Source organism: Taudactylus pleione, unplaced genomic scaffold (assembly GCF_031769625.1).
Source record: "Taudactylus pleione unplaced genomic scaffold, aTauple2 ptg000711l, whole genome shotgun sequence".
Lineage (NCBI taxonomy): Eukaryota > Metazoa > Chordata > Amphibia > Anura > Myobatrachidae > Taudactylus > Taudactylus pleione.
Genome location: NW_028285113.1, coordinates 7,956,902 through 7,981,392, shown reverse-complemented (window position 1 = coordinate 7,981,392; position 24,491 = coordinate 7,956,902). Strand labels below are relative to the sequence as shown.

General features: G+C 44.6%; 1 protein-coding gene across 2 annotated transcripts in view; it reads right to left on the bottom strand.

The window, feature by feature from the left end:
* Positions 1-24,491, bottom strand: part of DYNC2H1 (dynein cytoplasmic 2 heavy chain 1) — a 480,449-nt gene that overhangs the window by 137,082 nt on the left and 318,876 nt on the right. The window lies entirely within an intron of this gene.

Sequence of the window (24,491 nt, the reverse complement as noted above, 5' to 3'; positions counted from 1 at the left end):
TCTAAAAATAATGAAAAACTATGTGTCAACCTTTTCTTTGGCGACTGTTTGTATGGCAACCTTTAGACCATGTCAACCTTTTTTTTTTTTTTTATCTGTCAACCACTTTGTCTAGATAGATGATCATGTCGACCTTCTGGAATCGACCTATTGACTGAGTAGATCTTCCATCCCTGTACCAAATCTATGGTAGAAACCAACAGCTCAAAGAAGAATATATGGAAAAAAAATCCTACTAACCATGATCATGACTTGTGGTCAGTTTCAGCAGACACGGGGATGTAGGAACCAGACGTGAATCAATGACCACATCAGAACCATAAAAAAACAAAAACGTTTTGCTTCCTAAATCTTCTGCCTGTTGCTTGTAGCAGAGAAATCATCACAGAATTGTAAAACATGGAGAGAATTTTGTGCACTGGGAGATACGTCCAATCCCTAGGTGACTGGCTGCTAAAACTCAGTTATAGAAACGAACGCAACATTGGCAAAACCAAGCAACCTCCCTCATCTCAAAGGGTATAATGAAACAAACATTATGTGTCAATTAAGCAAAATGGCTAACAATTGCTACCATTCCCAAAACTGACCAGAAATAACTAACATATTTCACAACAAGGACTTATGAGAGATCACATCAACTGAGACGTTAATCTAGCCCTGGCCTAGCAGTGCTGCATTTGGTGGAAGAGAAATGGAGGGGTAAATTTACTAAGGGTCGATTTTCAGTTCCATTCTATTTTGTGGTGATTTTGAGGTGAATTGGTGGAGATTCCTGATGCACTTGTCTGCTTAGATATAGTTAGTCGTGACCTGGACTTGAGACATAAAGGGAGGATGGCAGCTGAGATACAAAGGACGCGGTCAATATTACGACGACGGCGAATACCAATGCTAGAATTCCGACACTAGTCAGAATACCGACAGCAACCCGAAGGTAAGTAGCGGGGTTGGGGAGAGGGATAGGCACTAGGGGGAGTGTTAGGCACTAAGGGGGAGGGTTATGTTTATGGTGCGGGCTGGGGGAGGTTAGGTTCAGGCACCGGGGAGGGAGGGTTAGAATACTGACCGACAAGTGTCGGTATTCTAACCCTGTCGGGATGCCAGCATCGGGATTCTGAACGCCGGGTTCCCGGGCGACGGCATCCCGTACTACTCCCGAGATACAACTCTGCTAGGACTCATAACTGTGGTTCAAAGATTTTAGGCCTTTCTTAACTTGGTGAAGGCCTAGGTAATTACAGATAAGTACAGTGATACAAAGTATTTAACACCTATACCAAAACTGAAAACCTTATAATACAAGTTAAGCATTCTCGCAAACCGATTTGAGAGTCGCGAGTATGTCAATTAATCTACCTCTAATGTAACCAGTTGGCTACAGCGTTTTGCTTAAAGACGATGTGATCTTGAAATCGTATAAGAACTATTGTACCTTGCAAATGTAAATAATTTGGAGAACTAGCAGGGGTTACTACGTGAACAACCTGGTTTTACCAAGAAATGAAACAAGAAAATATAATCTGTTTTTAATTAGGAAAAGTAGATTGAATAATATTCCCTTGCTTAAAGTGTTTTCATTGCCAACTTAACTGTAAATCTGTAACTCAACTGGAAATCGTTAGCAGCTCTGACACGTTCCTATTGAAATGGTAAAACAAGAAACTTACTATAATTTTCAAATCACTCTAGCTGATTGCCTGAGTGGCGCTGATCTCCTCTCTATGTCATTCATCATGGTGACAGGTGTTTTGGTAGTAACTTACCACCATGACAACAGCTGTCATTACTCTGGTATCTGACAGCACCAGCCGCATCAAGCTGTAGGGCATCCCCTCTCAAAAAAACATTAGCGTTATTCATATTTTTAATTAAACTAAGTGCTGTGTTAGCCAAGACAAGGTAGACGATGATGTGTTTGTAGAAATATGCTACATTTTCATGTCATGCCTACATATATATATATATATATATATATATATACTGTATATATATTTATTTTTTACAGCGGCGTGTTGTATTTCTGCATAATGCCTTGATATGCACAGATTTAGCGCTAATAATTGGCAGGGCATCCATGACACGGGATGTCACGGCACTGTATCACATCATATTATAGATGCGGAGGACATAATAAGTGCTGTAAACAAAGATACAACATTTTAATACAAATGGGGAAAACATTGTGTAATGGATGAGGGAACGTGCTGTACCTTAGTTAGCCTCATATAAGTATATAAATAAAAATACTTGTTTAGTTTACAGTCATGTTCTTTGTATTAGGATATACAAACACATTTGTATATACATTATCTGTGAGAAATGTCTTGTACTTCACAGTTTGGTGCATTGGGACCATAAAGGTATAGGGTTATATTTACTAAAGTGTGGGTTTTTAGAAGTGGAGTTGTTTCCCATAGCAACCAATCAGATTCTACTTATTTATCCATCAATGTCCAAGCAAACATGAGGTCATGTAAAACTGACGATCAGACTGGTTGGTCTATAAAGATGGGCTCAGACCTGCAAGAAGAGGCCTTCAAGAGTCGAAAAGAAGTAAAGATAGTATGACACCATTTGCTGGAGCTGTATTAACCCTAACAGTGGCTATAGCAATGCCCACATAAAAGTCCAGTCCAGTGACAACTTATTACAGAGATGTTTATGCTGGTAGCCTGGAGCCCGATCTGCACTACCTACACTTTGTTCCTACAGGAGGTGACATTTACTAAGTGTTAGGAGGAGTGTAATTTGCAGCCACTTGGCCTTAGTCTATGTAATTCATGCTATCAGAATTCTCCGGGTTTGTGTGGGCTGCTTACAGAAGCTTCCATCCAACTCCTCCTTAATCTTGTGTGACCCAGACAAATATTCTCTTAAGATACTTCTCTTTAGTGGTGCCTATTCCCACTGTACAAGTAAGAGATCTGGATTGTCACTCAGTGTGATTTGGGCCAGTATGGCGGGACGAGGGATGGAATGAGGCAGACATGAACATGCTGAATACACCCTTCCTAGGCAACAAGGAGTACCATTACTAAAGCAGGTAACTGTTACTGCAATGGGATGTGCTTTTACTACAGAAAGCTTGCAGCCTACTAACATGGCTAGTGATTTTATGTGCGAGTTAAAGATTACTATTCCGAGTTAAAAGATTATAGACACAACTCATAAAACTGGGAAAATAAGTATAATGCAGTATAAAACACAAACCATACAGTGTATGTTTTCTGAACAATTTTCTCTCTGCGCTTCAATTATAAATGTCACTCAAACTGGTAAGTAAATTGTATACTTTGATATTAGTGTGACCCAGTTTTTTAGGTTAATTGCACTAATATATATATATATTTATTTATATATATATATATATATATATATATATATATATACACACACACATAAATACACTCTATACATTGTTAGTGTGGTAAATTACTATACTAGCTGCAAACGTCTGTTTTTTAAAGGAATATCTACATAGGTGTATAGAGGCCCATTGCCAGCAACCATCACTGCAGTGTTCTAATGGTACATTGTGTTTGCTAAGCGCGTTAGAAGATTAATGGATGATTAGAAAACCCTTGTGCAATTATGGTAGCACAGCTGAAAACGGGTTTGCTCGTTAGAGAAGCTATAAAACTGGCCTTCCACTGAGCTAGTTGAGTATCTGGAGCATCATATTTGTGGGTTCGATTATACTTTCCAAATGGCCAGAAAAAGAGAACTTTCATGTGGAACTCGACATTCTATTCTTGTTCTTAGAAATGAAGGCTATTCCATGCGAGAAACTGTCAAGAAACTGAACATTTCCTACAACGATGTGTACTACTCCTTTCAGAGAACAGCACAAACAGGCTCTAACCAGAGTAGAAAAAGAAATGGGAGGCCCCAGTGCACAACTGTGCAAGAAGACAAGTATATTAGAGTCTCTAGTTTGAGAAATAGACGCCTCACAAGTCCTCAACTGGCAGCTTCATTAAATGGTAGCCGCAAAACGCCAGTGTCAACATCTACAGTGAAGAGGCGACTCCAGGATGCTGGCCTTCTAGGCAGAGTGGCAAAGAAAAAGCCATATCTGAGACTGGCCAATAAAAGGAAAAGATTGATATGGGCAAATGAACACAGACATTGGACAGAAGAAGATTGGAAAAAAATGTTATGGACAGACAAATCGAAGTTTGAGGTGTTTGGATCACACAGAAGAACATTTCTGAGATGCAGAACAAGTGAAAAGATACTGGAAGAGTGCCTGATGCCATCTGTCAAGCATGGTGGAGGTAATGTGGTGGTATGGGGCTGCTTTGGTGCTGGTAAAGTGGGAGATTTGTACAAGGTAAAAGGGATTTTGAATAAGGAAGGCTATCACTCCATTTTGCAACGCCGTGCCATACCCTGTGGACAGCGCTAGATTGGAGCCAATTTCCTCCTCCAACAGGACAATGACCCAAAACACCTCCAAATTATGCAAGAACTATTTGGGAAAGAAGCAGGCAGCTGGTATTCTGTCTGTATTGGAGTGGCCAGCACAGTCACCAGATCTCAACCCCATGGAGCTGATGTGGGAGCAGCTTGACCGTATGGTACGCAAGAAGTGCCCATCAAGCCAATTCAACTTGTGGGAGGTGCTTCAGGAAGCGTGGGGTGAAATTTCTTCAGATTACCTCAACAAATAAACAGCTAGAATGCCAAAGGTCTGCAATGCTGTAATTGCTGCAAAAGGAGCATTCTTTGACGAAAGCAAAGTTTGAAGGACAAAATTGTTATTTCAAATAAAAATCATTATTTCTAACCTTGCCAAAGTCTTGACTATATGTCAAAGCACGAAATTGTCTGGGTGACCCCAAACTTTTGAATGGTAGTGTGTGTGTGTATATATATATATATTTATATATATATACATACACACATATATATATATATATATATATACACATATATATACACATACACACACAGTATATAGTAAAGTGCAGGTTTTTAGAAGTGGAGATGTTGCCCATAGCAACCACCCAGATTCTAACTATTATCTTCTAAAAGGTGCTATATAAATGATAAGTAGAATCTGATTGGTTGCTATGGGCAACATCTCCACTTCTAAAAACCAGCACTTTAGTAAATATAACCCTATACCTTTATGGGTCCCAATGCACAAAACTGTGAAGCACAAGACATATCTCACAGATAATATGTATATCCTAATACAAAGAACAACAGAAAATACCTTGACACTGTACATTGACTACACTAATCTGCATCGCTATCTAACATAGTTTTTGTAATAACTTTGTAGCAGAATTCCCAGAGATAATAATTTGTGCTGCATTACGAAACCTTAGGGTGTCCTTATAATGTTCCTTCAGTAAGATTTGCCAGAGAACACAATGCAATTCCCTGTGCAGGAACACACTTATGTTTATTGCTATTTTAATTATTTCTCACGTACGTATTCCAGTACTTAGCAGTTATTTGAGAGCCATTATATCTTAATATATGTTTACTCTAATATCATGCTAGTTTTACTATACCAAATGTTTTTCATTTACTTTATATGTTCTTATTAAACTGAAGTACTGAGATACTCAAATATAACCAATTATTGACCAATTATTATGCTAGAATATGACAGCATCTATTTCCACTATATCCTTTAGACTTAAGCTGGGCACAGACACTATGTGATCCATTGCACGATATATCGTACAGACAAGAATCGAGCGGATCACATAGTGCACAGCTTCTCAAACTTGGTCCTCAAGACCCCAAACAGTACATGTTTTCCAGGTTTCCTCACAGAATCACAAGTGAAATAATTAGCTCCACTTGTGGAATTTTTAAAATGTGTCAGCGAGTAATGACTGCACCTGTGCACCTGCTGGGTGACCTGGAAAACGTGAACCGTATGGGGTCCTGAGGACAGAGTTTGAGAACCACTGACATAGTGTGTACACCCGATCGTGGGTGCCTGCAGGTCGTTCAACACATTGTCCCATTTGCTGTGCAGCACAGCAGATGGGACGGATGCAATGGACGACGCCATGCTGCTAAATGCAGCATGGTTACGACATATCACGCCGTCGTCCCTTGCATAGTTCAAAGGGAGAACTCACCAGAACTCATCATGAAAGGCAAGAGTTTTATTCTTACATGAACGTTTTAATATCCACATCGTAGTTTTGGTCAAGAATGACATCTCTCAAGAACAACAACAAGCCAACAAGTGCAAAAAAAACACAAGAAGCCAGAGAAATGGAGGAGTTGCCCATGGATAATGAGGCCTAGCAGTCATTGTGTTGTGAAGTCTTAAAAAAACCATCTAAAACGATTAATAAAGAAAAATAGGGTAAAACTATATTGGGTATAGGCAACGCCTGTTATTACAGACCGGCGCTAGTAGTCAGATGGCTACATATCATCCTGCTTACATTCAGTATCCCCTCAATGTATCTACGGGGGACTGCAACAGATATAGGAGATATCTGCTGCGATGCCTGTTTTCGATTGCAAAAGCAGCCTCCATGAAAACCTATGGGGATGCTTATATTTTCCAAGCTTTGAAGTACGAAGCATTCTGCAGCTTGGCCCAGGTAACTAACACCATCTACAAATGGCGTTAGCCGATATAACCTATGGTGTACAGATACAAAGCATTATGGAGCTTGGCCCAGGTAACTAACACCGTCTACAAATGGCGTTAGCCGATATAGCCTATAGTGTACAGATATAAGCATTATGTAGCTTGGCCCAGGTAACTAACACCGTGTACAAATGGCGTTAGCCGATACAGCCTATGGTGTACAGATCGCTAAAGGTACTGGAGCCCGGCAATCTCCACATGCGTGGTTAGCAGACCGAGCATGAGCAGTAGTGCACTTGGCTCCCGAAGAAGTGAAGTGATCCCTCAGCGATCATTTCACTTCTACCACATCTCATCACTGTCCCTGTGTGTGAATTTCAATACATTTGGGAGGTCCTTATTTCTTATTACTGCGATAAGAAATTATATTTATCGGCTCTAGAAACTGATTCATAAATATGCCTCAAATAGATACAATGCATTTTATATAATGCTTACTTCCCACTCATTCCACAGTTCCTAATAATGTACTGTAAGCAGGCAAGTTGAAAGGTAGCGAGGCAAGGCCACTGACTTACTACTGTATTCTTCCTCTTGCTCTATGACACACTCTCATACCAGAGAAACAATTACATGTCTCCACAAAAAGGGCCTACTGCAGTAATAAAGCATCATCAAGGCTTACTAACAGGAAATTAAATGTGCACCAACATCACTTGGTCAAAACTCTGCTGAAACAATACTTAGGCTTTGACTAAATCCTGAAAATGTGGGTACGGTGTGGGTGCCAGGGAATTGTCACATACCATTCAGTTAAAAACATCCAGTCCTGTTTTATCTGCTGAGCTAAATTGCTGTCAGCAGTAACTGGAAGTCTTGGCTGGTTAGGCATCCTCCTATAACATTTAATGGATGTCTAAGGAAACACATTTTGCAACGATTTCTACTAACATATTCGGATATGGAAAATTCACCAATGTGACACTATGATACATTAATACATAGCAGTTTAGCCTGATACAATTACATTACCTGGAGGCAGTACTTTTACTGTACATCAAAAAGAAGGTTTAAAATTGCTGAACTATCCTTAGCAAGCTTTCCTCCTTTCTGCTACTATAAAAAAAGGTTTATATTTAAATAAAGTTGCAACAAGTGAAACGGATTTTAATTTAATCTTGGTACAATTTTAATGACTTACAAAGTTGCTTGGCACAGTGATTCTTTGCAGGTGCGCTACTGCCATCTACCTGTGATACGGAGCTTGGTCTTACAGAGATATAATCTGTCTTGGCTTGTAGGTAGATGTTGAAAAATAAAAGTTACGCTGCAGCTTTTGTATTCTTCGAAGTATTGAGCAGTTTTCTTTTCTTGGCAGAAAGAAAGTACAAACTACTCATTATAAATGGTAATTCGATAACTATCAGATCTTTCTTCTAGAGCTGTGCTAAGCAGCAGGAATAAAGACAAGGCAAATATAAGCTTTAGTTGGCTCAGTAAGCCACAGCTTCATTATACTGTATAATGTAACAATATTTCTATTTACATACCAAACACACAGAAGCAGATACACTGGGCCTGATGCAAACTGATCTGCAATTATGGGCTTGATCCAATTAGGTGCCAATTACTCACACCTGCTGTACGCTGCACTTACGGTACCTCCGGGCTCGCACATTTCTGTTCACAGCCCCACAAATAATGTGCGAGTCGGGAGTGAGATCGGGCGAGAGGGGGGGGGGGGGCAAATTGCTGTGCCACGGTCAACATTTGTATGTTGTTGCAACAATAATTCCCCCCCCCCCCCCCCATGGCACCTAATTGGATCGAGACCCATGAGTCTAAAGCTGGGTATACAATCTTGGTACTTTGACCATTCTACACCCAATCTATTATTAACACACATTGTTGGTAGTGTGTACGGAGATACGATATATCACTACATCGCATTGCTGGGTCGCACCATCACTCAGGTGTGTACATACTGTAGCTTTATTCACAATTAAAAGTAGCTTATTTCCTCCCATATGTAGAGCTCAATATATTCTCCTGTCGGCAACAGTACCCTATGGGGGGATGCCCGACAGAGCAATTCAATTGTTGCTCTGTCAGGGCGCGATAGCTGCCGGCGCCAGCATTTTCTGCATGCACCCAGGAGGGTGCGAGCAGAAATGTGTCTGAAACACAGATAGAACACCCTAACCAGAAATTAAGACGGGTTTAGCCGTTTTAGATGGCTAAACCTCGTCTTTTAGGCGGCGAAGAGGGTGATAATTAATGAGTTCCCAGAACAATTGAATAGCAAACTGGGAGCTCATTAATTAACACGACAAAAAAAACATTTGAATCGCCACCTATGGGCGCAATTATGGTCATTAAAAAGAAAAAGTTTTCAAAAATATATACTACAAAAAGAAAAAAACACACATAAGAAGCTGCTAGTAATACAGGATAATTGCAATTAAGAGTCAGTAGATCTCCAGTGAACAAAAGGATGGATTATCTCACTAGGGAAAAAGGAGATGGATATTACCAGTTCCATAGAGAGATGAAGACACTGTAGTCCTTGGTTTAGTGATGGTCTGTAACCTAATACTGAGCTCCTGAGATGGATCATACTGCTGCTGTTCAGTCCTGGTCAGGATGAGGCAGAGAAAAGCAGAATCGAGTTCCAATAACGCGATTTGTTGATTACATCAGCTTCATCAGAGGCAGACGTCCATCCTAGTAAACAGCTAATCACAAGCAGCTGACTAGTGACTTCATTATCATTTGCGGTGGCTTTCCCAGATGAATATGTATATATGTCTTGGTCTGCATGTGTTCGTAATTGCGCTAATGAACCCTTACTATACTTGGGCAATGTTAGAACACCCCCACTCCCTTTCACCCATCCAGGCTCAGGCAGATATAAGTTGCAGAACCAGGCAAAACTGCATGGGTGCACATGGTTGGGCACACTGTTCTGGGCAGGTATAGCGTGGCAAGATACGCTATGGCAAATGGCATACTCTACTACAGGATCATTAATTACATCCCTCTGCTTGTAATACAGAACTTAGTGCCTTAATCATACAAACAAAAGTGAACGCAGACATTTTGTAGGAAAAACCAAGATGATCAGCAGTGCAATGCAGTCTACGAATTCACAACTGAGTACTATGTATATTTGCCTACTCTCCTGAAAATCGGCTGTCCGGAAGAGTGGGCAAGACTCCCGGCAGACGCCACCCGCCTGCGTCCACTCTCACCTTGCATAAGTGGCCTGTCTGGGGAGCTGATGATGCGATTCACGCTGAAGGCGCGATTTGCTCTGAATCGAGTCATCGTGGCCCGGCCACTGGCTACAGAATGCCGATAATTTTGCTTTGTGTAGCAGGGGCGGGGCCGTGATGACACGTTCGCACAGTCACGCCCCACCCCCACAAAATCGCTTCATGCCTACCTCCCCCGCTGTGCCATGCTGCGGTCTCCTCCCGGAAGAGGTAGCCAGATTGTCGGCAAGCCTGGTACTACGCCAGTTTGCATAGAGTACATTGTGGGATCATTAGCAGAATTTCTCTGTATTGGTTAGAAGGTACAATGGGGGAGATGTATGAAGTTCAGAAGTGGTATCAGTGCACGTTATGTGCGTAGACACTGCTTCTCCCCGATGTATGATCGGGGGGGGGGTTGGCAGTAAATGACAGGGGCGCTATGCGCCCGTCATTATCAGTGCTACAAGATAGCAGCGCCGAATGGCAGGGCATGTATGAACAGTCAGTTCGCCTGACCGTTCCGCCTGCTGTAGCTGTTGCTATCAAAAGATATAGCCTGGCGATGCCCTATCCTCATAGTAGGGACAATACTGTCCCTGCTGTGGTGGCTGCCGGCTCCAGGGCTGCATGTGGGATCTCGCAATACTTGAAAAATCCCGCGCATGCTCAGTTGAGCCTGCCGGGACTGAGACACAGCGCATTAACTCTAGGCTGATGCGCTGTGTACTCAGGCAGGGATCGCCGGAGGGAGGAGTTAACACTCCCCCTCTCTGGCAGATGAGATGTTCATACATCTCATCGTCAGTGCTTCCTGCTTCACCTCGGTAAAGAGGCGAAGCTGGTAGCGTTACAATGTAAAATACAGTACTTGCAGTCAATTGCGCTCATCTGGGGTAAGTGACCAATCTTAGTAGTCTTGTAAGTAGTAGTATAGTAGTATCCCCAAGCTATGTCCGTACTTAATCTCTCTGTGGTCTTTGTGATTTTAAAGCTTCTTCCCAATGAATTTGACGTATTTCCTCAAAAAGGTATATTCAAATATAGTGAAGTATAGTTTATTCAATTTTTAAAAACATATAAAATTCCATCAGTAAAGCAGAGCACCAGACAGTGTGGGGTGTAGAGGAACAGCACACACCCAAGATGGCAAATAAATGTAGTACAGTCACCTCCCGGGTATTCGGATCTTGTGTTCCCCCTGGTTCAGTGTACAGTCAATCCTCTCCACACAATGTCACCTGGTATTCCTTCTGCTATCCCAGACTCACCAACGCGTTTCTGCTCCTATGGAGCCTTTTTCTCAAGGTCAAGCGTTACTGCGGCACGTTAAGTGCCGCTATAATACATCCCCCCCAATGACCCCTATGGCTACATGTATTTTCTGTAAAGTATCAGTGTGTTTTCATCAACAAGTAGATCTTACCCAATACTTTGGGGCTCACTTATATTTTGATGTAAATCAATTTTAGGACACGCCTCTCAGATGTAGCAGGACACGCCCACTTTACTGCCGCGCTCATAGGTGTTACTTTCAAAATCTTCCGTAAATGTTTTTTAAAAAGTAGGAAACTATGGCTCTCATACAGATTTGCGCGATTCTGGCACTGACTCCCACTTGCACCTAGAGGCAGAACAGAGAAGGGTTGTGGCATTCTGTAGTGGCAGAGTGTACAGTAGTTAGGGTGTGGACTAAAACTGTGCACAAATGTGCTGCCAAAACTGAAAATCATTCATTTTTTTTATCACAATCTGCATTTTTAATGCAATTGTGATATTGATTAAATTCGCATAGTGAAAACTTATATTTTCGCTTGAATGGACCAAATGTGTCTTGCTGAGACACGGGCTCTTTAGAGTAAGAAGCAAAGTGATAGCTGCTTAGCGTCAGTTTGGGACAGCAGTGAAGGATGTGAAGCAGGGCCGTAACTAGGGTAGTGCGACCTGTGCCATGGCACAGGGCACCGCTGGGCACTATATTATGTCCCTAATTAAAAAAATTGGGGGGCGCCAATGCTCTCTCCAGCACAGGGCACCAAAAAGTCTAGTTACGGCTCTGATGTGAAGTATCCCTCTCAGCAGAATAATGCAGTATAGCCTATAGAATGCTATGGGCTAAACTATCTGGAGGAGGAGCTGCTCATTGGCTAAGCCCACGTGGGTCACAGTCAATGAGCAGCCGTTAATGTTAGCCGCCGCAGATTGGCCGGCGGCCTGGGACTGATGTCAACTCTTTCCCACGAGCTGACATTAGCGCAGTGTAACAGCATGCAGAAGCATGTTGTCACACTGTATCTGGGGCACGTATGGGATTTCTGCGGAGAACATCGAGGGACATAAAGGTGAGTATTGGATCTTTTTTTACAGGTAATTTGTTGGGATACTTTACGTTGACAAGTGGACGTGAACATCTGGAAACAGGTGAGTATGTATGTGTATTTATGGATGCAATAAAGCTTTATTTTCACGGTGTGTTGTGTGTTTTATTAACCATTTCTTTACAGGTGAACTATAGGTACCAGTGGGCCCTTAATGCCCCGCATGCTTGTACTTGTGGTTCTCCAAGTACCAGCATGCGGGGAGGCTTGCTGGGACCTGTAGGTCCACTGTAAAGACAATGATGAAAATTCAAATTTTGACACTACACCTAACACTATCAACCCACCCACCACCCAGGGGTGGCGGGGATAGCCCCGGGCTATCAGCCTAGGCCAGGGGTGCCCTGGAGAGGGTGACCCCTTTATTGGGGGGGTCCCCAACTCCCCAGGGATCCCTGGCCTGGGCTGACTAACGGTCAGGGCTGATGCTGTGGCTGGGGGGCACGGTGAAAGGGCACCCCTGGCTGTGGCATCAGTCCCCCGTTAGAAAGGATCCAGGGCTGGATTTTAATATAACCTCATGCCATTTTTTTTTCTCCATATATTTAAAACCAGCTCTGTCCCTGCTGCCAGTTGCTGGTTCGTAATTTACAGTGGAACCCTACACATTCTTTTCCCTGTAAATTAAGAACCAGGACAGGCTGGCAAGCCCGGGACTGGTTAGTCTTTTTTTTTTGGGGGGGGGACGACTTCACGTCATTCTTTTTACTAACATTTAACCCTTTTTGACAAGTCTTAACACACAAGCAGCCAACACATATCTCACCGATATGTGCAGGCTGCTTGCTCGGGAGAGATTTGCAGAAAGAAAACACTGCAACCTCGGGTGAGTAATCTCCTGCAAAACGAGATACTCGGGAGAGAAATGTTAGTAGATATGTAATTGCAATCTTATAATATATTATTATACATTAGAACAAGATGGTTTATAAGATGCTGCAGTACTTTCAAAACAATACTTGACCCGACAGAGGTACCTGTGTATTCACAGAGGTGTCAGCGTTTGGGCTGTATGTCCACTATCACAGCGATAGAGTTCCTGGAAACATGTTTATATAAGCTGCATGTGTAAGGAAACAATCCTGTCTCCACTATTGTATTATAGAATAATAAAGGCTTGTCATAAATACTCCAAGGATTAATATATGGGGAAACCTATATATAAATCAGGAACCATGACATTTAAGGAAATACGCAGCATTCCAAGTTACTCACATTCCTGTTATGTTGGCGTTTTAAATATACCATTATACTAGGGCTGGATGCATAAAGATGACAGGGAAGTTGTGCATTCTTTAAAAGGGCAAATAAACCTAAAATACATTTAGGTTATATAAGAGAGCTACTGAAATTATAACAATAACTATATATGTATTTAGGGAGTCTATCAGCAAGGAAAATAACTACAACTTTGTGGGCCCCATAGTATTTTCAGATTTTATGGCCCATAGTAATGTACTACAGTACTTCACATAATACCACACCAGGCCCCCAGTTCATATTATATCCCACAGTGCCCCCAGCTCATATTATATCCCACAGTGCCCCCCGTTCACATTATATCCCACACAGTGCCCCCCGTTCACATTATGCCACACAGTGCCCCCGTTCACATTATGCCACACAGTGCCCCCCGTTCGCATTATGCCACACAGTGCCCCCCGTTCACATTATGCCACACAGTGCCCAGGTTCACATTATGCCAAACAGTGCCCCAGTTCACATTATGCTACACAGCGCCCCCAATTCATCAGCCAGTCACTTGTAGATGTCTGTTGCAGAACATGGCAGATAACAGAGACTAATAGCATGCACTCAGCTACATAGCAAATGGAAAATTCAACATTTCAAGTCCTGTCCTGTTTGTTTGTGTTAAGGGGCATATCCATTAGCAGACCGAAAAACGACTGTACAATTACAACATTGTAATTATGCAGTCGTTTCAATCTGTGCTGTGCCTACACTGAACGTTCAGTCGCTCAGTCTAGGAACATCAATCATCCCCTACCATGCTCAACCTGACGTTATCGTCAGGTTGTCCAGCATGTTCGGCCGATGATTGATTTCGGAAACAATCAGCGGGAGCGCGCATCGCTGGTAGTTTCCGACATTAACTGCCCGATTCATGTGCGATTGAATGATAATGATATTGTTATCGTTCAATCGCACATAGAAATCGGCAAGTGGATGTGCGCCTTTACGGTTTTATCTTTCTGTGCTTTATAATGTGATTTAAATTCCTGGAAACTGAACATCACCAAAACCAAACACATGCTGGGGTTAGACCCAGTGGGCTGGAGCCTGATAGACAAGGACCCTTGGCTCCCACTTCCCCATGCCACTTACCAAGTTACACATGGTGTGTCCTGGCAGCTCACTATTGGGGACAAGTTGAGATGTTGGCTATAGCAGCCACATTTTTGCTATTATTTACTTATTACATTCTACAAAATAACTGATAAAATAGATAGAAGCTGATTGGTTGTGATGAGCATTACCTCCACTTGTTCTCTTTAGAATGTTTGATAAATCTCCCACCTTATGCCCGGGAACCTATTAGGCGTTACACAACCAGCCAGGTGTGTAAATATAACAGTGCTGTAAAATAGGGTGGTGCAACATGTACCATGGCACAGGGCACTGCAGGGCAGGGGGCGCTGCTCGGACCTGTCAATTTTCTGCTTATAATACTCACTTTCTTTTTCTTTTATCCCTGGCACCTCCTGGCTGCCCCTATCTCCTCCCTGACCAATCTCAATCCATCTGGCCACCTCCCCAAGCACCTTCAGTCACACCCTCTTTTATTGACACACACATTTCAAAATACTATCATACCCGGGACTCAAACCTATCACCTCTCACATGGCAGTCAGACACCTCACACACACAGCTATCTGCCCCACAATTTATGATGGCAGCCCTGAACACAGCCACCGATTCCAAACTCAGGTGTTACAAGCACACCTCGAGTACCTTTGCCAGCAGGTTCAGCTTCCGGCGCAGGGTACATACACGGATCTCCCTGCTGCTGTTATTTGCTGCATATACATTACAAGCAGCGCTCTTTCTATACCTTCATTCGGTGATCTACACTGCCGCTCCAGAATTGTCCACGGCTGTTCTGATGGAAAAATCCTGCTGCAGATGCAGCTTCACCAGCGCTCTCCTATATCTAGAGCTGATGATCTATACTGCATAATTATTGTGTATCACCAATGCAGCCATTGGATTCACACTGTATTTAACAGTGACACCTCGATAACGGTGGTGCAACCCTTCATCATCGTACTGGACTAATCAGATTGGTCATGCCCCTTCCCCATGAGGCCACATCCATTTTTCGGGAGCACCTCTTATGCCCCTATTTGAAAAATGGGGAGAGGGGCCCAGGAAAACAAAAAGTCTAGTTATGGCTCTGATATATAATACATTCCTTAACACGTGATGTGTCATAGTGAATTTATCATTAATTTACATGTATAAGTATAAATAAATAGATGGAGCTAGACACGCCCCTTGGGCGGAGTTTGATACGCCCCCTCGCAATGCTATGGAAGTTACTTGATCAAATATTTTGGGTGGACCACAATCATTAATATGAATGAATGAAATATACTGATGGTCCTGGATTACAGAATTATCACTCTGGTAAAAGCTCAGCGTGATACAATGTCTTTCCCCTTACGCCTAGGAATAATATATGACTTACAGATCCTGAGCGTTGAAAGCTAAAAGACATTTGTGTCCAGTGAAAGAGTCTCCGTACACATGGCGAGATATAAATGTTTGCGGGCGGCCTTTCGCTGCAGGGTGCTACTGATCTCTAAGGGGAAGAGAAGGAGTCACTTTGTTGCAGGCGGTTGGCAGGACTGCACTGCATCATTTCCTAGCACATACTGTAACTAACGCGATCTGTCACACTGCAACATCTTCATACTACACACGCCACTGTTACAAAGCAATGCTAAAATCTCTGGCTGAAGGTTAAGTGTGAACAAAAGAAATCTCTTTGCAGCTTTTAGCGGTGAGAAGCCTTTGGCTAATCAGTCTAGCAAAGGCACAGGAGAGACAGCAGATGTGGGAACTGATGAGAGAGGTTACATGTAGATGGACACAGTAGTCACACAAGGTAAAAGGTGTTAGCCCAGGGCTTCTTCCTCGTCTCTGTCCCAGAAAAGGTCCCTGGTGTGACTGGGTTAAGCCAATGTAACCGCATTGACTATCTCAATTTGCAGAATGATTTATGGTACTTAAAGTTTTATTTAAAAAAGAGAATTAAATTGATTCGAACTATATTCCTCTGTAATGCTAAATACGATTTCAGTTCCCAGTTCCTGCTTCACTTTAATCTAACGTGGTAAGTGCATTGATGAAGCAATGTAATGTAAATTGTGTCACCACTGACCCACCTCAAGCTGAAGTAGGACGTGACTTGCATTGTTGTGCAGCAGGGGGTTGGCCAATGACAACATCCCTCCCTCCCCCACAATGGTCGCTTGGAGATCCAGAAAATAGGCAAAGATAGTAGAAAGCTCATCGGACAACCTTAATGGGGGCAGCGTCATGTGTTGGGATAAGATTCTGGGCCTGACTGCGAGATGGACGCTGTTCTGACATTTACACAGTGGAGCGATATTTTGCTACTGCGCGTGTGCGCAAAGTCCAGGAATCCCTACTGCGCGTGTGCACAAAGTCCAGGAATCCCTACTGCGTGTGTGCACAAAGTCCAGGAATCCCCTACTGCGTGTGTGCACAAAGTCCAGGAATCCCCTACTGCGCGTGTGCACAAAGTCCAGGAATCCCTACTGCGTGTGTGCGCAAAGTCCAGGAATCCCTACTGCGCGTGTGCGCAAAGTCCAGGAATCCCTACTGCGCGTGTGCGCAAAGTCCAGGAATCCCTACTGCGCGTGTGCACAAAGTCCAGGAATCCCTACTGCGCGTGTGCACAAAGTCCAGGAATGCCTACTGCGCGCGTGCACAAAGTCCAGGAATCCCTACTGCGCGCGTGCACAAAGTCCAGGAATCCCTACTGCGCGTGTGCGCAAAGTCCAGGAATCCCTACTGCGCGTGTGCGCAAAGTCCAGGAATCCCTACTGCGCGTGTGCACAAAGTCCAGGAATCCCTACTGCGCGTGTGCCCAAAGTCCAGGAATCCCTACTGCGCGTGTGCACAAAGTCCAGGAATCCCTACTGCGCGTGTGCACAAAGTCCAGGAATCCCTACTGCGCGTGTGCACAAAGTCCAGGAATCCCTACTGCGCGTGTGCACAAAGTCCAGGAATCCCTACTGCGCGTGTGCACAAAGTCCAGGAATCCCTACTGCGCGTGTGCACAAAGTCCAGGAATCCCTACTGCGCGTGTGCACAAAGTCCAGGAATCCCCTACTGCGCGTGTGCACAAAGTCCAGGAATCCCTACTGCGCGTGTGCACAAAGTCCAGGAATCCCTACTGCGCGTGTGGGCAAAGTCCAGGAATCCCTACTGCGCGTGTGGGCAAAGTCCAGGAATCCCTACTGCGCGTGTGCGCAAAGTCCAGGAATCCCTACTGCGCGTGTGCGCAAAGTCCAGGAATCCCTACTGCGCGTGTGCACAAAGTCCAGGAATCCCTACTGCGCGTGTGCACAAAGTCCAGGAATCCCTACTGCGCGTGTGCGCAAAGTCCAGGAATCCCTACTGCGCGTGTGCACAAAGTCCAGGAATCCCTACTGCGCGTGTGCACAAAGTCCGGGAATCCCTACTGCGCGTGTGCACAAAGTCCCGGAATCCCTACTGCGCGTGTGCACAAAGTCCAGGAATCCCTACTGCGCGTGTGCACAAAGTCCAGGAATCCCTACTGCGCGTGTGCACAAAGTCCAGGAATCCCTACTGCGCGTGTGCACAAAGTCCAGGAATCCCCTACTGCGCGTGTGCACAAAGTCCAGGAATCCCTACTGCGCGTGTGCACAAAGTCCGGGAATCCCTACTGCGTGTGTGCACAAAGTCCCGGAATCCCTACTGCGCGTGTGCACAAAGTCCAGGAATCCCTACTGCGCGTGTGCACAAAGTCCAGGAATCCCTACTGCGCGTGTGCACAAAGTCCAGGAATCCCTACTGCGCGTGTGCGCAAAGTCCAGGAATCCCCTACTGCGCGTGTGCGAACCTAAGTGTCCTATGATTTTTGCATTCAGTGATCTAAAGTGAACGCAAAAAGGGTCCGTTTCATGGGCGCGTCACGGATGTGTCTGGGAATGCTGCTGCCCTCCCAATCGCACAGCCTCAGAGACCACATTTAGTTGGAGGTGAGAGTAGCTAGAGTAGAGCCTAGGCTAATGCAGATACAGATGGTGCGGCCCATGTAGCATAGATCTGGTGTGTTTACAATGTCTAGCGCAGATGCACAGGGCCTGAAAGTGGCCCTCTGGCCACTCCTACACTCCATTGCACCGTCCCGCATCAAGGGAAGGCCGAGATTAGCATTTGCATATTACTGCAACTGCTATAGAGAGAATGGCTGCATTACCCACCATCTCTGAATCAGACCCTCTGCCATGAATGTGACCAGGTACAGGAAAGACAGTATGACAGAGGGCTAGTAAGAGATAACAGACACAGCACCCTGAATTTGCTAATATCCCCACTGAAATAATGAAGAAAAATAAATAAATCACACAGCACTCCAGGAATAACAGCAGTGCTATATCCAAGGCAGGAGGGGGGAACGGGGGTCTAGCATGTTCAGACCACCTGTAGCGTCTATCAGGCATGAGGTAGACAGAGGACAATGCCCGGCCAATCAGAGATTCAGCCAGCATCTTCTGCCTTCTACTGATTGGTTGATGGCTAAGTCATCCACCAGTCAGAGTGCAGGAGAGGGCGCAGGTCCATCAACCGCCCTCTCTGAATACTCCACTGACTGAAAGGAATCAGATGAATGTATCTCACACAACGAGCGCTAACATTTACAGAGCTGTCATTTGTTATTTTCCAAACTATAAAAAATGGTTCTAACAGGTCTGCTGTGCTGTGGAAGTAATTCTCATGATGCATTTCATTTCTGGAGTTCCGCATCTATCTATCTAGTCTCTTATTATTAATCATGACCAATCTGTCCCCTACTCCCACCTGCATTTCTCCCACTTCCTAGTGAAATGGGTGGGACGGCGGGCGTAACACATGTCATCATAGACCCACTGCGGGCGCAGCTATGACAACACAATTTATCCTGCCCCAACAGTGGCCCACGCAATCACCCCTTCAAAAGGAGTTCGGTATTTAGACTAGGTCGGCATTTCATATGTCAGCATTCTGTCAATATTTTCTAGGGGTTGTCATTAATTATGTTGACATTTTTAACCATGTTGGCATCATGAATGTTGACCTTCTGGTGTGAATAATAGTGTCGGCCATGTGACTGCATCTCTCTGAGAGTAGGCAAGTATTAGTTCTAGGCTCACTTTTTCATACTTGCACAGACAAATAACTGTTGAGATGGAAAGCCAAGCCACAAACAGTTATTTAATAAAAAGTGATACCTGTACATCATTTTATAATAGTTAAATATAATTAAAGTACGAAGCAGTGCCAATACTGTACATGTTCTATAAAGGCCATCTGAGGTTTGGTATCTCTTTAATATTCATACATTGTCACTCTCTCTCAGGGTCAATAACTCACACGTGTTGACTATTGCTAAAGGCTTAAGTATTATACTCTGCAAATTCCAATTGTCAAGAGTTATAATCGTTAAAAAACATCAAGCCGTATGCGAGAAGGGTGCACAAAATCTGTAGGTGACCTTGTGGCTGGATGAAGTTACAACAGAAAACTTTACAGGACATTGGCCCTGATTCAGACCCACTCGCGAGCGGCTGTCCGCTCGCAAGTGGGTCGATGTTCTGGACTGAGCATGCGCACGACGGAGGGAGCGCCGTCGTGCGCATGCGCCAGACGCGACGAGCGAAGGAAAGTCCTTCGCTCGTTGTGACTGATCAAAGGGGGCGTGCTGTCGATGTTGATTGACCGCACGCCCCCTTTGGTAGGCGTGCTGGGGGCGTGCCTCCCTGACGGGGGCGTTCCCACGGGAACGCCTCCCGTCAGAAGCCGGCCCACTGACATCACTAGTGATGTCAGTGGGAGTGATTTTGGCTCTGATCGAGCCAAAATCACTCCGGAGCTTGCGGTTGAAAACCTCAGCCGCAGGCTCCGGCTCGCAGTTTCGATGGTCGCGATGGTCACGACCATCGCGGCCATCAAAATGCACGCTCGTATAGCCTGTGGGTGGTGACCCACAGCTATACGAGCGTCCAGGAGGACGCTCCATTTTCATGGAGGCCGGCCCTCATTCAGAGCGTGCGCTCTGCTCAGAGCGTACGGCTCTGAATGAGGGCCATTGTCTTAACACTATTACAAAAATTTGCTTTATGTTAAAATCCAGATTGAACAGATTACTGATGTGTCCTTATATACTGGGGCTTCAGCCACGCCAAATAGCCCCACTTAGTGTTCCAGGTATCGGCCGTCGTGGACAGTTCTAGCAGAATTCTCGCACAAGAGGTGCGTCTTATCCGCATACATAAAGACTGGGAGCAACAAAACTACTTTGCTTTATTGCACTGATTGAAGTGCGACATTTGTACAGTACATCTGTGTGCGACTGAGCCTGAACCCATTTGAAAAGGGCTCTGATGCAGCAGCCACAGCTTTTTCTCATGCCAAATACCGTCGTGCTTCATCTGTACGTGTGAAAAACCAATTCCTGTGCAGTTAAAGTCGCAGCCCCACATTTCTAGTACACATTGAGTGCTGTTTCGCTACGTCTACGATGCAACTAAGAGGCAAATTTTAATTAACAGACGGTACGCTACATCTCCCGAAGCGTGGCAGTTGTGCCAGGTATATTGCGTCGCATAGATGCTAGGTGAATGAGGACATCTGTATATTTTAAAACCACTATTTTAAGATATGTTATAAAGCTTTTGGCTATTGATTGTAACTGACTTGAGAAGTGCTTGTAACAGAAAGACCCCTAATGTCTGTGCTTTTCAGTCATGTATTCAACTGATCTGGTACAGTTGTTTTTTTTACATACAATTGTATATAGTTCAAAGATACAATGGGACAGAAACAGAAAGCTCAGAATTAAAGCCATCTGAAGGTGGACAGAGCCTTTAACCAGTCTTGTACGTAGACCATTATGCTGTGGGCCGGGATGCCTAACATACAGCAGGAAGCTGATGAGATGGGTTTACTTCCACCTTTCTGCATAAACAGTATTTTGTGCTCACTAACTAATACACTGATTAATATGAAGACACACCTAGTAACACGTACTACACATGTACTCAGTTTCCTGTGGCGTCTATATTATAATAATTGGCCTCATTCTGAGTTGTTTGCAATGCCCATGATTTTACAAATGGAGCCATCATTTACCACTGCGCTGTGTCTGAGTCGCACAGCACATGCGTTGAGGTACATGACCGTAGTCGCACGCTGCCAGTCTTTATATACAGTGCGAGCGACAGGCAGGGGAGGAACAGGGAGCGTTGGATAAAAACACATTGGTGTCGCAACTGTTTCGGGAGCGTGTCGCATCCTGTGTCTGTGATCCCGTAAGCAGGAAACATGGCTCTGGTGTCTCCGTTGAGGCGGCCATAGGTCACTCGGGAAGTCGATGTTTGCAGGATCTGCGTCCGATACTGCGTACGTGTACAGTTGCAGACAGCTGCGACGGCTCCGGTGGGCGTCTCAGTACCGGCCGCCATTGCATTAGCATATTTTTGCACATCCACAGCTGCGGCAGCCATAGCGCAGAAGTCGGGAGTCAGGACCAATAAATGCAACTTCATGACAACATTGAAGTCATTTAAAGTAAGTAAATCATTAACTAGAGCAATAAGCCTGGGTATCAAAACTAGAGATGTGCGGGTTCGGTTTTACTCGGTTCTTTTCGCAAGTTCGGATTACTTCGGATTTATTTTATTGGCTACCCAAAACACGTGATAGCCGATAAAATGCCGTTTTTGAGATCCGAACATATCCGAGTAAAACCAAACCCGCACATCTCTAATCACAACTGACTGACTTAATTTGGATAGATGATGATACTAGACTGTAAGCTCTTCTGGGGAAGAGCATAATTATATATTTTGCTTATTATCTCACAGAATTCATTTTTAATTGGTACTATTTATATATATTTGTAAAACAATCCTACACCGGCAAATCCCCATTTTACTGTACATACCCTGACATTATACATGTCCTTAGAGTCCCTACATTCCATACTGTATTTTAATGGCCCCTTATAGCTGAATTTACACCACAGACGGCAGGCCAATAGAACGTTGGTGTTTGTTGCATATTACCGAGCGTGATTCAGAGATGTACATTAATCAGAAGAGGGGTCTGCGCATGTGCAGAATGGGTCCTGTGATCTCGCTGACAAACCCCCCTCCCCAGCCAAATCATGATCTGCAAACCTTACAAGGAACCTTACAAGGAAAAACTAGCGGTGAAAGAGCTATTTGTCGATGATCGGTTCAGTCTTCTGCACAGACAGACATTAGAACCACGTTTCCGAAAAGTCCATTAAAGTGCGCCAGACAAAATGTGCACTTCCAGAAACAAACTACGCCAGCGCCATGATATTGGGCCTGAGTCTACTGTTCAACAGTGGGGTTGTCCGATATCTGCAATACAACAGGCACTAAGGATGATACAGATGTTTGGGAAAGTGAAAGTATAGCGCGTTATAAGAGAAACATTCTAACACTGCAATATACAATGAATATCTAGATTAAAACATACTTATTATCTGCAGTGTCTGTATGACCAAAAGATGGGCACAAGAGCACTGCGGGCAGCCATGCCCTCCCTACCACTCACCACTGCTTGCTGACTATAGCTACAGTGTCCTACTCTTCCCCTATACTGGTCACTCCCTGTCTGTGCTGTTTATTTATTCTATGCCTTGTACTCCTGTCATGGCTTACTGTTGTACACTGTATACATATATTGTCATCCCCATTTCGCCTGTACACTCCTGATTGGCAGATTCTGGAAGAGGTGTGGTCTGATGGTCACATGGGTGTGGTTTGCGTGGATCTCGGTGAGTTTTGGTCAGATCATGGGAAGGGACTTAATTGCTCCCAATTTTATTTTTAGAAACATTGGGGTTATGATTTAGCAGAGATCTGGGTCTTTCTAATTTGATATAATGGGGCTGATTTCCATCTGGCCGCGGATGCCTGTCTACTACATTATGGTAATGCCAGAATCCAACTTTGTATAGTAAAAACCTGTACGACTGCATGTGGAAGCCTATCCCGCCCGCTGTTCTTATGTCCAGAGCCCTCATCATTAGGATCTGGATTGAAACCAGTCCCATGCTGGGTGCAAACGAACCGGCTAAAACAGCCGTGCCATCTCTGTCCGCCGAAGCGCGGACACTCCCACGAGAAAGAAGAGTTTTGTGCCATCGGACGGATCAATCAGTACACACAAGCGATCTCCATCCGTGTGCTATTGCCTGATCCGGGGCATGTGCAGGAGCCAACCTCTTTCTTAGGCACATGCAGCATGATGTGACACAAGGGTATACAATCGGGAAACCGGCTGCCTTAATACCGATCGCCGGCTTCCCGACTGTCATATTCTGGCGAGGGTGAAATGCCGGGCATCCAGATGTAGACGCCTGACATTTCCCCGACGCCGGGCGCCACAAGCGGACAGCCGCAGGGGTGGGAGGGTTAGGTTTAGGGCACCCGGGGGGGGACTTAGGGTTAGGCAACCCCCTGGGAGGGTTAGGCTAGGGAGGGTTAGGCCCCCGGGGGGGGGACTTAGGGTTAGGCACCCCCCCGTGGGACTTAGGTTTAGGCAGCGGGGAAGGGGGGGGGGTTTAGGCACTTAGAGGAGGGATTAGGGTTAGGCACTGGGGGGGAGGTTAGGGTTAGGCACCCCTAAGGGAGGGTTAGGGGGTTAGTTTATACTTACCGTAGCGACGATCGGGATTTCCAGTGCTGTCGGGCTTCCGCTGCCGGGAACTCTGCTTTTGTCGGCCAGGTGCTGTCGGGAATTGTCCGGCGGTATTTCATACCGATTCCGACACAAGAGACCCAGAGAACATCAGGAGTACCAAGTACCCCTTACACAGATTATAGAGCACAGGGTGCCTTCCCCAAATCATTATTGTGTGATAACATGGTAAGTGGGCTAACAGTAGCTTGTGTCAATCAACAGTACACCATTGCTGAGAACCAAGGTGAAGACCTGTGTTATCATCTGACAACGCGTTTATTAGTTTAG